The following is a 16,875-nucleotide window of genomic DNA, read 5'->3' on the forward strand; positions in this document are numbered from 1 at the left end:
TCACCGACCTCACACCTCGCGTATGCTAACTCGCAATTCGCACGCCATTCCTTCTTTTCTCCTTCCTTTTTTGAATGCGAGTTGCGTGTGAGCGCCGGACGTGTATGTGTGCGGATACCTATTACAAACGACGTTTTGGCGAGAGCTGCGCATGCACCCATAACTCGGTTTCACGCCTCGGTAAGACAAACGACGGAGCGGAACTGCGGGGTCTCCTCGATTGGCCGCGAGGATCGACTCCTTCGCGAGGTATATCAATACGCTCGCTTGATCTTGCGGCCGTCATCGAGGCAGATGCGTGGGTGCGGCCACCGGAGTAGAAGGCGGAAACGGACACCCGCCTGCAAGCGTAGCCTGTTATTGCTTGGATGGGTACGTGACAATATACGGGGTTGCCAACCTTCGACGCACCTCTTCTACTAAAACTGTAGTGCTAAGAAGCTTGCCGTTGTTGAGTGCGTTTAACGAAGTTTGTCGAACGATTGCTGGGTTTAGGCGAAGTGGTTGCCAGACCTCCGCGACAGCAGCTTTTAACTGTTGGCGGTGTCGTTAACAGAAACGCACTACGGAAAGCCAACTTTACAGAATGGGAAGGCACATGATGACAATGATGATTATGAAAAAGATAGAAACGCTTCCCGGGGTCTGAATAGAGCCTGGGTGCGTGTTTCCAAACCCTTCACTGCACAGAGCACCCACGTGACATGTGTAATGCCACTTCGCGCGCTATTTTTTTGAGCTCCTGCTAAAGCGAGCCTGCCCGTCGTGCTCTGTGGCCTCGTTGTAGAATACTGAGTACTGGTGCTGACGGCTTCGGTTCGAGCCCCAGTCGGTCTATTTCTCATTTTTTTTTTTCTTGTGGCTCAATTTTTTTCCCGTAAATTTAATATTTCTTAACTCACATCTACGCTTTTCTCGTCGCTAATAATGATGACCTGGTATGTTTTAGGTCGCTTTAGGTTTGGGGCGCAGCCAATGACAACGTTGGATTACCGTTCTCCGTCACGCGAACAGATATGTCACGTGGGTGCTCTGTGCAGCGAAGCCTTTGCAGATTCGCAGCGTGGGTCCCACGAGTTATGAAGACGACGTCTATCCCATTGCGCCATTCCGACATGGTCGAAGCAGTTCGGATTTTGTAAACATCTACTCCTACCCTAGGCTACTCAATCTTCTAAACTTATCAACTCAAACAAATCAATCGCAAACACCCGCTTACTTCATTCCGTGCAGAGCAAGCTTTGCGTTTCGACCATATTTCTCGTTAGACCAAACGGGCTTAGTCTTTTGTAGCAGAAAATACATTTGCAGTTTTTCACACGAAACTAAGGCGCAAGTCGGCGCTGTCGGAGCGAACGCGCAAGGTTGGGAGTGGTGCCGATGTCTGGCCAGCCGTAGCCCGTTTTTGGCGCCGAGAGCGCCCAGTTAACGCGCACATTTTCTGGTGGCAGAAGCCCTTACTTTTTTCCCCTGTCCCCCTGACCGCACACCCCCTTGAAACGAACGACCGATAAGACTATAACTTCACTCCGCGCGAGGTGCTAGCTGACCTTACCTGATCTTGAAGGTCACATTGATGTTACGAGCCGTTTTTTTTTGTACCTGGTGTAACAGAGCTTTCGCTTGAAAATTTCATATGGCTCAGAACTTTCTCGTTAGAGCTGACGCTTGGGCGAGTTGGTGTTCCATAATCTTGAATTCACAGCGCAAACAAGAAACGAGGACGATAGGGAGAGCACGACACACAGGCGCCGACTAACAACTGAAGTTTATTGCTGTTACGTCTGGTATAAATATAGCAGAAATCAAGGCAACAAATAAATCTACACATAATATGTGAAAACAAAATATAACAAATCCATCACATCACTACCACCATGTGCTTACACACGATCTAGATAGGTGATTTCTTTTGCTGACAGCGCGACAGAAGGGACGCTTACACAGTTTTCTTCTTTTTGCTATTTTATGAGCCTCAATAATTTCCCTCGTCAGTTTATGCCTATTTTTACACAATATTGCGGTGCTACTGAAGATAGGCTCGCACTCAGTACAGTCCCTACAATGTACTCCTAGATGACAGTTTCTGCTTTTTTCCGCGTTGTAACGTTGTTCCTTTAGCCTATTTTTAACACATCTCCCCGTTTGCCTGATATATCCTCTGCCACACAATAAAAGTATGCTGTAAACTACGTTTGTGGCACATGGGATGAACTGTCGTTGGTGCTTCTTCGTACGAACTTGAGAACTTGGGGTATCGCTACTAATCTGTCTACAAAGTCTGCAAAGTTTATCTGGAGCTGTGCCACAAACGTAGTTTACAGCATATTTTTATTGTGTGGCAGAGGATAGATCGGGCAAACGGGGAGATGTGTTAACGATAGGCTAAAGGAACACAGTTACAACGTGGAAAAAAGCAAAAGCGGTCATTTAGGAGTACATTGTAGGAACTTTCCTGGGTGCGAGCATGTCTTCAGTAGTACCGCAATATTGTGTAAAAATAGCATAAACTGACGCGGGAAATTATTGAGGCTCATAAAAGAGCAAAAAAAGAAAAGTGTGTAAGCGTACCTTCTGTCTCGCTATCAGCAAAAGAAATCACCTATCTAAACGGTGTGTAAGCACATGGTGGTAGTGATGTCATGGCGGATTTGTTATATTTTATTTTCACATGCTTTGTGTCGATTTCTTTGTTGCCTTGATTTCTGATATATTTATACCAGACGTAACAGCAATAAATTTCAGTTGTTAGTCGGCGCCTGTGCGTCGTGCTCTCCCTATCGTCCTCGTTTCTTGTTTGCGCTGTGAATTCAAGATCAGAACTTTCTACAAGACGATGAGGGATAGGTATTGCAATTATATGTTGCGGCACCGAACGAAGGAAAGTCCGACTCACCAGGGGGCAGATGTAGAGATGTACGTCTCTTTATATATCCGAAGGAGGGGTGAAAGAATCCCACAACTTACCAATCGAAGGAATCGATGACGTCCGGGAGATGTCATGCGTTTCTTACTTCTTGTGGCAACAATGTGCTGAGCTGTTCCGGAATGTCGCTCTAGAAACTTAGGTACACTTTGACCATACCCAAAAGGCCATACCAACACCGACAGGCCGCCCATATTGACAAAGCTCTGTCTCTAAGGTACTCCACTGCCTTCTCCTGTTCTTGGTCAGTACGGTGCTTTCTATACGTCCAGCCAATATATCTAGTTCTGAACCCATTCCCTCGCATATTTGGCTTCCAGTACACAACAGGAATGAGTCTTTTGTTGTTGCAGTATAGGACTTACGAATGACGTCCTCTGGCAAGCCAACCCGGAGGATGAGACACGTCATCCGTGGACACAATGGAAACCCCACTGAGATCATTTCGACCAGAAACACGAGCACTGTGGACAGCAACGCACTGAAGAAGAAAGGAAAAAAAAAAAAAACACAGAGGACGAAGCAGACAAGAAACTTGTGGTGAAAACTGCTCGACCGTTTAGCGGATAGGGAATCACAGGAAACAGGGGAGACTGGCTGGAAGGATGGGGTTGTCAAAGCGAAAATACTAGCACCTAAACGCTTATGAACAGCGGGATTCTGGGGCCCTTCTATAAGAAAACAAACCACTGTAGTGGTAAAAATAAAACAAAGGAAGAAAAATTTGAGGGGGTGTTTTTGTACGCCTTTAGTTTTAAGTGGGGATAGGTGAAAGGCATCCAGTGAGCGAAAAACGCCGAACACGATGGACGGACACCCCCTCGGCCGACCCTTTGTGAGACCTTTGTTTTCCTTTTCTTCGTTTTATTTTCGTTCATTGCACTCACACTGCTCGTCGTATTTACCATGTGCCTTTTTACGTCGGCCTCCAAGGGAACGTTAAAGCTAGTATTTTTAACACTAGATAATTTTCGAACTTCTCCAAATGCCTTCGGTGTTATGCAAGCTTCTTTTTGCCACAGTTAGCGTTTCACGTAAGACCTTGCTCTATACGCAGAACCACGTTTAATGGGTAGTTCTAGAATTCTTAGAGGTGAGATCCATCAGACGCTGCTACCTTTGGGCTTCGGCGCATAAAAGTCACACTGTCACAGGATGTTTCAAGGCGTTTACCGGCACGGCTAGTTTCCTGCCGGCTACCGTTTTTCTGTTAGCGGCGAAAACGAAAAAAACCCATGTAACCAGATTTTGGCACACTTTAAAGGCCACCAGGCGGTCTAAATTAATCCGTCGCCCTCCATTATGTACAACACGCCGACAGCCCGGCGTGCAGTTCCAAAGCCTGCTCCAGGTCACGTCAACCAATCCTAATCCTCCCGGTCTACTGGTGACTCAGGTGATCGGTGGTGTGGTCAGTCCCCAGTGGCAGGTGACCAGCGGCCCACCAATTTACAGGTAGTGAATGACCCACTAGAGAGACTAGCGAGCAGACTCACCATACTTTTGCGGGTGTGTTCGGGTGAAACAGACAGACAGACAGACAGACAGACAGACAGACAGACAGACAGACAGACAGACAGACAGATGAAAATTTTCGCTTTTAGGTAGGTTAAGATAGAATACAGCCCGAGCCTAGTATAGGCCGAATAATTTAAGAGAACATCCGCAGAGGAAATCAAAGGTCAACTGCACTAAAGACTTCAACATCCTGAAAACGTTATTTCCGTATAGTCGGCCTTAAAAGACTGCAAGATACAAAATATGACAGCTGAAATGCGCGTATCCGCGGCGCGAACGGCCATCAAAAATCGGAGATTTTGAAACCGAAATTGAGAACAGTGCGGCCATTGGTTTGGGGGCGCGTTCGAAGTAGATTTTGCCGAGGGAAAATTTCAGTGAGGTTGGCCTTTAAGGCGGATACATAAAGCTCTAATGAGTGCATAAAGCACAAATTCTCAGTAAAGAACCAAGTACAGGCAATGTGTGCGTGCAACACGTTATCAACGTTGTGTACTCTATTTCTCGAATCTTTCAGGTTGCCATTTACGGCCGGGCCTGTTATTTAAATACATATTTAAATATGACACTGGCGGGTCAGCGCTAGTTTACAATTCGGCTTCCTGGCGTTCATCATATTAATTAATTTCAAATCACCCCTACCTAACGTATATGTTGTTCTTTCTGTCGTAGTTGGTGTTGCACAGGTAATCGTGTGGTAGTTAAACCGTCGCTACCTTTCTTACATACTCAGCAAGATTAGACCAGTTACTTTATTTTCCCTGGATGTCGCTTTATTGGTCGTTGAAACTAACGTTCTATCATTTCTCAACTATACCTCTTTTTTTTCAGCTAAAGGCACTATAAAAATACTCTATAAAAATAAAAACACCCTCCAACCCGGCATTTTCGCTGCAGTAAAAAGGCCTGCTTTTACTTGGAGGCGTTGCCCGCGCCCGCAGCTTGCACAGGGCATGTCCTCGTCGCGCTTGGCTCCCGTCGCTCAAAGAGCGGCTGATTGCCGGATGATTCTCGTCGACCGAATAATACTATCTCGTTTCGTATACTACCGTTCTTTCTACTGTTTTTTTCCTCGTATCCTACAATCTACAACTGCTGTAGTTCGCTTGATTTATTACACATTTTTTTTCCCCGTCATTTTACTTCGTACAGCTTTGCGTGTTTTTTTTTTTTTTTCCCTCTCTTTTTGCAACTGCGTACCCGCCTCCCCACCGCCGCCGCCGCTCCTCCCCACAACCGCCGACGTCACGCCCACGAATCTCCGCTAAGCTTGGCGGGTTCGCAGTAACTGGCGGCCATTTTGTCTCTTTTGTTGTCACGCCTCTGCTGCCTTGCTTTTCGGGTTCGATTTTTTATGTGCGTCCAGACGCGGCAGGAATAAAACGACAAGAAAGCAAGTCCTCCGGGTAGCGGGCTGCCGGGTCTACCGAGCAGACATTCCCTGCGATGCGTAATCGCAGCTTTCAGGGCGCGTGCGTATAGTCTCGACGCGTGACATTCATTTCGCGTCGACGGCGTTCCATCGCCGTAGATCGTTTCGTTTCTCTTCCGAAAGCGCTTCTTCCGGTTTATCTGTTGCGGCTGTTAGGGTTGAAGTTAATGTAAGGGTGGTCTTCGTTAGTAATGCGCGATGAGAACAATGTCAAATGTTTGGCTCGGGATTAAACTTGTCGGAACATTAAACCTCCTTTTCACTCTGGTAAAATATTTATGGTTTTGTAAAGCGATGCCAGTCTTTGCTGGGAACATCGCGACGCACAACTTGTTGCCGGTATAAGGCTTAGTCTACTATCGGTATAGTCTACTGTGCAGTAGACTTCCATTAATTCGACGTGGGGCGTTCGCCTCGTCGCTTTAAAGATGCCATGAAGATAAAATACTCCTTTGTTCACTTTGAAAGAACTGGCCTTTGGTAGCTCGCTCAGATCCATTCCGGCTACGAGGGGGGTTTTTAACTGAAGGAAGAAAACGCAAGAAATGTTGAAATTTTCAAATTTCGCGCTATAGTGACGTAATATGTGCAGAATTGACGTAATGCGGGACCAGTACTAAAAGCATAGCTATAATAATAAAAATGATAGTAATAGTAATAATATAATAATAATAATAATAATAATGAAGGGAGCTCACACTAACGCATAAGACTTGAAGGTAGCGAAGCTGTACGCAGCTTTCACGACCATCACAACGGTTTAAGTCCACCATTGCAGCCGATTTTCTCCTTCGCTGCTGCCGCAACGATCTTTACTCCATCATTGTTGCTATAAGTGTGAGCTTCCTTCATTCTCTTTTTTTTTTTTTTTTTTTGGAAGTGATAATCATTGGATATCACATTGGAGGGGCGTATGCTACGACGTGTCTTTCTCGTTCCGAGCAAGTGTTGCCCCTATTACGGCAAACGCTAGAGTTTGTTTGTTTCATTTTTTGCCAAATATGGCGAACCTCCCTAAGCGGGTATGAGGCGCGCCGTAGTGGACGGCTCAGGATTACCTTTGACCTCCTGGGGATCATTAACGAGGGCTGAAAAGAATAAGAAAACAAACTTTTGAGCAACACCCGCTCCAGGCCCTCCAAGGCCCTCGGCCTTCCAAGGTGATGCCCAATGATAATCACTTAAAAAAAATAAATCCAATTAAAAATAAATGGGTAAAGTTACCCGGAATGTGATTATTTAGAGAGGAGCCCTTAGGTTCAATCCGATCCACCATCAGCGAGTGTAGGTGCTATTGGTGTCACACGGCGGGGGTTCAGGGGCTCGCGAAATGAGGGCAGTCCTGGATAAACCTGTGATGTGCATTGTTGTTGTGGGATCTGTGGTGCAGGCTGGGCTGTCTTGCCCATCTCACACTCTGTCTGTTGTTGTGGGAGGCTGGAGAGACCATGGACCAGCCCAGTCGAGAGTAGGAGTGGAACTGTTTACTTAGTGACACCACGAGTGATGTAAGAAGCTTCAGGTGGGCCTAGATAGATGGCGCCGGTTTGAGCCCTCCGGATAAATGAAAGTACTACTTCTTGCCGATGGAGAAATACGGAGAGGAGCGAGAGGTGGTTAGTACACACATAACAACAGCGTTCGTCAGTACGTCCCCTGGGTGCATTCGTTTCTCTGGGGTAGTGTAACCCAGTATGACTACGAAATAAAACAAAACGAAGCGGCTGAGAACGAGGTCGCGGGTTCGATTCCCGGCCGCGGTGGCCACTTTCATGATGGACGCGAAAAGCAAAAACGCCCGTGTGTACGATATTTCGGTACACGTTGAAGATCCCCCGTGGTCAAAATTAATCCGGAGCCCTCCACTACGACGCGATTCGTCGCCTGCGTTGCGTCGGCGCGTTAAACCCTACAATCAATCAATCGGCTAATCCCGGGTGCAAGCAGTGGGCAATGCTCAGTGGCGGATATGTGATATGGGCGTTGTTAGGCTAAACGTTAGGTAGCCCTAACGTTGATCATAAGGGCGTGCCAACCAACGTTAAGATGACTGTTCGCCAATCTTCGAGTACCTGTGTTTTCAGACGTCACAGGTTAGGCCTAACGTCCGAGCCCTGGCCAATACGCCAATGCGGATATGTGCTGCTCTGTGCTGGTGGGCGTGTAAAACTAGGAGTTTTAGCTCATGCACACACGGACGACACGGGAGAGGGAGAAAAATACATATTTATTTGTCGAGCACCGGCTGGTATCATGGGACTCGTCCCGTGAAACTTTCACGGGTAGCAAGATACCTCAGGTATTTTGGATATATCAGGTAGTTCAGATAAATCAGGTATCCTTATACCTCAGGTATAGACAAACCTTAAGTATCTCAAACCGAGGCATACATTCCTTGGCCTCCACACCCCACCAAACAGACGCTTACAGCTTTGCCGTTAAGCGATACAGATAGCGCGCTGCTTATAGGCTAATGCGGTGTTGAGAGATAAAAGCATTAATTATTTCTAGCGCGAGTAGTGAATCGTCCCGGTTGACAGTTGCCCGGCCCTTCGAGCAGTTGAACAATTCGCTCTTGCGTTGCATACGGCTAGCCCCTGGTTAGCTCAGCTGGCTAACCAGGGGCCCTAGATTGGCCCCAGATATATGCGGTGGTGCCGGGCTTGAATCCTGGACTTGGCGAGTTTTTTCATCGACTGCGAAGTTTCTGAGAAAGCTGTACACCTTCCCACTTCAGCCCTATGGCCTCATTTCGGGTGTACTTTCCCTTCGCAGTGCATTGTCCGGGGCGTCGACTGCCTCAAGGACCCAAAATAAATTGGCGAACAATCGAGAAAATAGGCCTGAAAACCATCCGCATCGTATATAGGCGTGCGACCCGCTACATCTCAGCTTCCGTCCCTCTCCTCACGGGAGGCCCCACAAAACATACACCCCGCACTGTCCGTCCATCTCCTCCGTTTCGGCAGCGAGGAGCCAGGTGTTCTTTTTCCATTACCGGTGTGCCAGTCCAAGACACACCGACCTGCCGCTGCTGCTGCGGCTGTGCACGGACGTTGAAGAATTGGGTGTCGTGATGGATGGTTGTCATTACCGCGAGCGCTGGCACCGCGGACGCGCTGAGAAGCCACCGATGGGGACACTGCCCCGGCAGCGTACAGTAGTACCCCACTGCGCAGGCCGCTAAGTCGTCGGCGGCAGGAGCAGAAACACGGCGTATAACACGCCCTCTTGACGCCTTTTGGACGCGTCCAGACCACCGCGAGCCGTGATGAGACGCAAGGCGGGGAAAGGGCGCGGTGGTGCCTCCGCTCCCATCGCAAACGTCGGCGAGGCTCCTATATCACCTGCGCCGCACTCATGATGCTGGCGGAAGGAAGACGGCGAAGAAGAAAACGGCGCGTTTAGCACAAGGTCTGTGATAGATCCTAAGACATGAGCCCTTTTTCACCCTCCTCCTACCGCTTCTCTCTCTCTCTCTCTCTCTCTCTCTCTCTCTCTCTCTCTCTCTCTCTCTCTCTCTCTCTCTCTCTCTCTCTCCTTCTTTATTTTTTTCTTTCTTCTTTTCTTTCTTTGTTTATTTCTTTGTGTCGCTTTGTTTATTACTTTTTTCTTTCCTTCTTTCTTTCTTTCCTTCTTCCTTTCATTTCTCCTTTCTTACCATCTGGAGATGGCAATGAACTAAAATTAAGAAACGAATGCAGGCCGGCACTTAAATTTCGTGGAAGAGGTGTACATGTACCACTCATTAGCCCTAACTAACATCTACGCCAATAAGCTACTTATTTCTTTCCAAATCTGCATTCTTACACAGAGAACTGAAATTGCGAATAGAGGTGCTAAAAATCTCTTAAAAGGCTGATTCTTGCGTCAAGGTTTTATTGTTAGTTAATGGGGCCGTAGTAATGCCGGCAACAATCAGGAAGGTGATAATAGTCTCTTGTCTTCCCTGGTGCTTTTGAGGAATCTCGCACCTGGTTTCGTGTTCGCGGAACGAACATTAACGACTGGAAACAAACAGTATTGCACGCAGATCGACGCCGGGTATGTTATCAAGCCAGAAGCAGCGTCGGAGCATCCGCCTCGGTAGCGCAGTCTCTTGAACGGCGATTATGTCGATATCGTCTTCCAGTAAAAGGCGGTTAAGCTGGTACTGTCTCCTTTTTGACGACAGGCCCCTGACGTTGATTGTTGCCACCTTAAGTGCTGAAAGGAGATTCGTTGCCATTCACATTAATGAGCGTGTGGACAGGATGGTGCTTTCATTAATGCCCGGAAGAGGAGCGAACCGCTGTAGTCAGCCAAATGCGCCGTCGAAATGACATAGAAGCTGTCATGTGCCCCATACCAATTTATGGCACCTGTTCCGACCTCGACAATATCCTTACGTTGTCCTGCCCCCCCATACACTACAGACAGCACCACGGGTACGGGGCGTGGATTCAAAAGCAGCGCAGAATACACTACTGCATTACGGGCCAGGAGTCTCAGACACAAGGATGACCGACGCTGGCTCACTCGCCCACGGGCGCACACCACTCGCGCGACTACGTCGGCGTCTTCGCCGGCGTCGACGCTGGCTCTCTCCTGTCCGGGGGGACGCTACGCTTGGGCTTCTGTGTGGAACGCCGCCCCAGCACCGCCTTCCAAGGCGGCTCGTCGGAAGCCGCGTTGTCGCCTTCTGTCATGTCGGCGTTGCTCTCGCGTCCACGCTTTCCGCAGGTGCTGCTAGCGAGGTCCTTGCTCGTGTCCATATCGATGGTGTCATCGTCAGACTCCTTCCCACCGTCCGCTTGGTCGGTTTCCAGGATAGCTCCTCCTTGGGCAGCTTGGTTCACTGGTGGCAGTGATAAGTCGTCTGTGTTGAGGCCCGGCCGGTCATTATCTTTTCCCTGGCCCATGCCAGCTTGTACGGCGGGTGACTTGCACGTCGGCAGGTCCTTGAGCTCATGCGTCGGCGCTGGCTCGTCTCCCCCTCCTCCAGCGGCCACTTCTTCCGCTTCAGCTTCATCCATGAGGTGCTCAGATTTTTCGTCACATCCCACTGGTCCGGCGACAGTGGCGTAAGTTTGCACGCACTGTGAGGCCTCGTGGCCAAAACGACGACAACGAGTGCAGCGCGGAACACGACACTCCCGTCGAACGTGTCCAGAACGCTGACACCGCAGACAAAGCGGCAGACGCCCCGGAACGACTACGAGTGCGTTGTCCCCGGCGATTCGGAGCTGGTGGGGCACGTCGTCGGGGGAGACGCCTGCCTTGAGTTTCAGCGACACAAGGCGCGTTGTCGAGCCCTTGTCGCCGCACCCAGACACACGCCATCGGTCTCTTGCGACGTCAGTCACTACGCCGTACGGCGCAAACGCGGCTCGCACCATGTCGTCGGGCACACCATAAAGAACCCAGTGCACTTTCACTCGCAGCACCTGGTTGTTCGGGTCGATGACCATGCAGCGAAGATCTTTTACTTTTACGTCGCCAAAATCAACCAACTTTTTGGCACTTTCGGCGTCCTTGAATGTTACTGCCCACACGTGATTCATTTGGAACGCTCCCAACGCTATCACGTCGGGGAGCAGTTCCAAGCGTGCGAGCGCGTCTCGAAAATCTTCCACTCGATAAGGCCTCGCTTTGACGTCAGCGTGCAAGAATACTGTGTTCAAAACGAACCGACCTGATGGCAGTTGAGGCAGAATTATCTGGTAGTCCTGTGCTTCGTTGTCCGTTGTCCTGTTTCCGCGGCCCGAAGCCGCAACGACCGCTCCAACTGGGGAGCTCGACATCTTGCGTCCGCTCGCTAGCGCTACCGGAAGCAGAGTCAGGAGCAAACGGACCGGATGGTGCAAACTTTCAGAGCACGATATAACGTTTGCGTGTCCCACTCGGTAGGCGCGTCAGCTGGATGTGCGCTTTTTCTGCGTAATTCTGTGGGAATTTTTGAAGAAAGTGTCAGTGTTTGCGAACGCGGTCGCTTTATTGTGTGCGATTTTTTGTACTCGGACATGGCATGGAGAGTGATTTGTGTATATGCGCCAAATAAGGAAGGGGATCGCCGCCTTTTTTTTGAAAGTTTGAAAGTGTATTTAAACTGCGATAGGCACGTAATATTTCTTGGCGATTTCAACTGCGTCTGTTCGAGCGCTGATAGAGCAAAAAAACCGCCGACACATGATTTGAGTGCGATGGTTTTAAATAGCCTAGTGCATGAGTTTGGCCTGGAGGACGTCGCGTGTGTTCTGTCGAACATGAATGCACCACAGTACACACATTTTCAACGTGAAAGTCACGCAAGATTGGACAGAGTTTACGTATCACTGGGTCTTGTGCCTCTGTGCGAGGCCTACAACGTGAAACCGCTGTCCTTCAGCGACCACAGCATGGTGACGTTTACAATAGGTCAGAAGCAAAGGAAAACTCGCTTTAGCTGGGATACCTGGAAATTCAATGTAAAACTACTGAATGATGAACCATTCACAACTGGTGTAAAGAAAAGATTAGAGGAGGCAATCGGAACAGAAAGTGGGTCACTTATCACCGTCTGGGAACAGCTAAAAAGTGACGTTAAGATAAGTGCAATAGAAAGATCGTCCGTCATACGCCATAAAGAAAAGGAGGAGGAAACACAACTACAAAGCCAATTGCACTTCTTGCTAGGCATTGAGGCTCAACAGCCTGGAACTTTTACAAAAGAAATAAGAGAAGTTAAAAATAAGTTGGAGGTCATTGACATCGAGAAGTACAGGGGTGCCATAGTGCGCGCACGCGCAGAGCGACTCTGGTTGGGCGAAACGCCAACCAAACGTTCCCTGAGTGACGAAAAGGGTTATGCGCTAAAGAATGAGATTAAAGCTATTCGATACAATAATGTGGTTTCTAGGGACCCTGAAGTCGTGGAGCGCGCGTTTTTTGAACATTATAATGAACTGCTGGGAACTGAAAAGCAAGGCAGTAAAGATTACGAGCTAACTTTCTTGCCGTCAATGCCAAAGTTAAGTGATGATGACAGAGCAAGCATGGAGGCGCCGATCAGTTTGCAGGAGATAAATAACGCCATCGACGAATTATCCATAGGGAAGTCACCGGGGCCAGATGGATTGGGAACCGAGTTTTACAAGTTCTTCAAAGAAGATATAGCACTAATTTTGTACAGGGTCATAACGGAAGCGTATGAATCCAAGAGAACACCGCCTTCGTTCCGGAATAGTCATATTGTGTTAATTCCTAAAACTGATGATCCTGAAAAGCTGTTGGCGGTAGAGTCGTATCGGCCAATCAGCTTAACGAATGTTGATTACAAAATTTTCATGAAGGTTTTGGCTAGAAGATTGCAAGGAGTAATAAAAACAATTGTTGGAACCCATCAAACATGTGGAATTCAGGGACGATCTATTTTTACCAATATTCATGTCGCAAGAAGTGTATTAGAGTGTTGCGACGCTCTAGGGGGCCACGTGGCGATGATCCAAATTGATTTGCAGAAGGCCTTTGATCGTGTTGCGCATAACATTCTTTTCTCAGTGTTAGAACACGTTAACGTAGGATCCGTCATCCTCGAAGGTGTAAAGATGTCGTACACTCAGTGCTCAGCTCGTGTTATTGTAAACAAAAAAGTGGGACGAAGTTTTGATATACTGTCGTCGGTGAAGCAGGGGTGCCCCTTGAGTCCCTTGTTGTTTGCGATTTATCTTGAACCCTTTTGTTTAAAGATTCTTCAAAATGAAAGTATACACGGATTCCGTTTGCACTGCAGTGAAGTTAAAATTTTGTCATATGCCGATGACATCGCTGTTTTTTGTAGTGATAGGAAAAGTGTGAGGGAGGTGGTGAACGATCTAAAGCGATTTTGCGAGTTGTCTGCCAGTGCAGTTAACTGGAACAAGTGCATAGGATTTTGGCATGGTGACTGGCAAAGTAAGCCAGTGTTTTTCGAGAACATGCCTTGGACGACAACTCCGGCCAGGTATCTGGGCATCCCCCTTGAAAACTACCAGGATGCTAGAGAGTACTGGGACGGAGAAACTGATAGAGTTAGAGAGAAATTAACACAATGGGGGGGAAGGGATCTGTCAATGTTTGCCCGTGCATCAGTATGTAATGTGTTTGCTGTTGCCAAGGTATGGTACGTCCTACAGGCGATTTGTATGTCAAGAAGGAGCATACAAAAGCTGCACAGAGTGTTTGCGGTGTTTTTGTGGGGCTCAAGTTGGGAGCGCATGAGTCGAACTAATTTGTTTCGCTCGGTGAAAAGTGGTGGATTGGGACTGGCACATTTGTTTATCCGACAAATAGTTTGTAGGTTTATGTTTCTGAGAGATCAGAGAGATTGCTTTCTACGTACTGTGGTACAAGCCCGACTACGTGATGTCATTCCAGACTATGTAGTTTCAACTTCTGAAATGCGATGTGTACGTGTGCGTGGGTTCTTGCGGGAAGTTGTGGATGCTTTTAGGATTTTAAGGGTTAGGTTTTCCTTGGAGTATTTGAGTAGTGTACCGCGAAAACGTTTGTACAAAGATATGATTGATGTGTGTCTGCCTGTTCCGGTTTATCGTCAGTTATATGCAGTGGGTTCAGGAAAAGATGTTCTAAAAAGAGTGAAACGAATGCCAGTACGTTCATCTGTTAAATCTTTCTTCTTTAAACTTCATAGCGGCACGCTTCCAGTAAAACCCTGGCTGCAGGAAAAAGGACTATATGTACACCCATGGACACTTAACTGTAGACTATGCCAAAAGCTCGAAACAATTGAGCACATCTTTCTGGACTGTTGGGATGCGGTGTTTCACTGGGACATCCTCCAACGAACCCTGAAAAAAGACTTACCATTAACGCCTTATGGCATTCGCTTTTTGCCCGTAAACAACGATGGAGGCGTGCCCTATGATATGTTCATGGCACTTAGTCTGCATTCTATGTGGAAAACTCGCATGGCGGTTCAAAATGCCGAAGAGGATGCTCGCACAGTGCGAGAGTACTTCATTGAAAGCGTTGCTTATATAAGAGAAGTTTATCGAGTGATGCCGGAAGAGCCTGAGTGGTTACCCATTCTGGATGTTCTAGCGCAATTTAAGATGTTTTAAGCCACTCCCTTCAGCCGATTGGTGGCTGGAGCTAGTAATTTGTGTACTGAACAGTGCGTGTTGTGTTGTCGCCAAGCAGGCAATAAAGAAAAAAAAAAAAAAAAGCCTCGGTAGCGCAGTAGGCAGCGCGTCAGTCTCATAATCTGAAGGTCGTGAGTTCGATCCTCACCCGGGGCAGGCGGAGTGCTTTTTTTTCTTTTTCTCCTTTACTATGTAGAAATTACAGGAATAATTAAAGTCACCGCAGATATCTCTTGCGTGTTATAGGACAAAAATAATGCTACATCCAGCCTGCCATTGCATTTTACGGAGGGCCAACATTGCACATGTGAACCCCGGAACAAAGTATTCGCTGTCTGCTTCAAAAAGTCCCCATGCGCATCGTTATTGTACGGACACTTCCTAATTGACTTTTATTAATCGCTTACAAATCTGAAAGAGCTAAAAAGAAACGTGGCTCCTGCGCAAAATTCGTCGGTGCGCTACGAAGTCGCCCCATTTCGGCTTCCTTGACGTCCCCGACCTGGTACCGCCGTGACTATGGCAAGAAGCAGAGCAAAATGTTGAAGGCGCTGCGCTGCACTAAATGCTTTCTACCAACCCCCTTTAGGTCATTATTACAATAGCCACACTGTTTCATATTCATAACAATTCGATGCATTCCAAGGTGGAAATAACGGTTGTTCTTTTTTTTTTTTTTCAATTCGTTGATGTGTGTTTCAAGAACGCAGAAGCTAGCGACTCGTAGCGAGCCCGGTACGAATCAGTACATTAGAAGGACCCCCCCCCCCGAGCCTGGCAACCCTGAAGGTATCGTCGCTGTGGTTGATATAAGGAGCGAGTTGCGGATTTTTTTTTTTTTTTTTTTTGACCGGGGCATCGAATTGCGGTGCACGCGATTTGAGGTGCGATGCTGTCCGTAATTTATTCAGATATTTTTTTCCGTCGCATACCAAGAACAATGCAAGCTTTTCACCTCGATTTCACTTTTCCTTTAATTTTTTTTCTTCCCGTTACCCTTTTTCTATTACGACGTTTAAAGGGAACTAAATGGTACGTTAAGTTCACGTCCTGCTTTGGACCAACTTTAGATTGTAGCTTTAGAAAGACTAAGTAAAGCAATAAACGCTTTAGTAGGCAAACAACTTACTTTTTTTGGTTCGAAGTGTTTAGTATGCTGAAATGGTAAATGTTAAACCTGCAAAGGTAGCGTTTCGGAAGCCAGTCACCCATGGATTGATTTCGTAGGCGTCGGAATGCATGGCGCACATGTCCATTTAAGGCAGTGTCTAAAGTACCGCCCGATGGTACATGCACTCCACTAACGTGACATCCACCGCCATTTCACATACAAAAAATGCCGCGTCTGGCGATACTTCACTGTCCCTAACGTAGCGTAGCGTAGGGTAACCTAACTTCACATAACCTAACGAACAGAAAGCAAAGCAATGATTTAAAACACTGAAAACTAACCTAAACCATGAACACTGTAAATTAAACTGCAGACTCAAAGAAAACAAAGGTCGTAAGAGCCGGATTCCAACCACCACCCTTTGTGGCTGAACGCAAATTTTGCACTTCTGCACCATAACGGCAGAAGCTCTGCCCTGTGCCAGCTTATGGTCTTAAAGGGGCCCTGAAGACAAAATACAAGTTCTGTTATTTTAAAAAAGCTGTTTTGTGTCGATAACAACAATACAAATTTTACCGTCAGCTTCAAACAAATAATCTAGATGTTAAAGAAAACGTATCACTACCTAGCCGCTTTCCGGCAATTTTCCTATGACGTCACAGAAACTTGTTGTTGGTATTTGCGGCCGCCGACGTTAGTTCCCGCCAATAAATACCACTAGGAGATTGCAGTGGGGCCTAGTTCCGTTTGATCGTATGACTCAAATCCTAACGCGCAGTTTGCACAC

At 47.5% G+C, this 16,875-nt stretch overlaps 1 non-coding gene across 1 annotated transcript; it reads left to right on the forward strand.

The window, feature by feature from the left end:
• Nucleotides 1–15,060: 15,060 nt before the first annotated feature.
• On the forward strand, nt 15,061–15,133 carry Trnam-cau (transfer RNA methionine (anticodon CAU)). The gene has a single exon. It is a non-coding gene; the product is annotated as a tRNA-Met (tRNA).
• Nucleotides 15,134–16,875: the final 1,742 nt, after the last annotated feature.

Source organism: Haemaphysalis longicornis, unplaced genomic scaffold (genome assembly GCF_048455015.1).
Source record: "Haemaphysalis longicornis isolate Haplotype H1 unplaced genomic scaffold, Haemaphysalis longicornis Haplotype H1 scaffold_8, whole genome shotgun sequence".
NCBI lineage: Eukaryota > Metazoa > Arthropoda > Arachnida > Ixodida > Ixodidae > Haemaphysalis > Haemaphysalis longicornis.